We start from the raw sequence: 204 nt of genomic DNA, 5'->3' as shown, positions 1-204 counted from the left end.
GGTGATGGGACAGTGCCCCACTTGTCCCAGCTGGGGCTGGGCTTGGCTGGGGGCGGGGGCTCCCTGTGCAGTGGAGTGGCCCAGAGAAACCAATGTGGGTGCCGTGGGGGGGCAGAGGCATTGGGGAGGGGTAGCATCCTGGCCATAGGGCAGAACTTGTTCGGTGCCAGCTTTCCTGGAGGATGCTGTGCCAATGGCGGGGGG

The sequence above is a fragment of the Nestor notabilis genome, unplaced genomic scaffold (assembly GCF_000696875.1).
Source record: "Nestor notabilis isolate BGI_N333 unplaced genomic scaffold, ASM69687v1 scaffold29299, whole genome shotgun sequence".
NCBI classification, from domain to species: Eukaryota; Metazoa; Chordata; class Aves; order Psittaciformes; family Psittacidae; genus Nestor; species Nestor notabilis.
Note: the sequence above shows the minus strand (reverse complement) of the source record.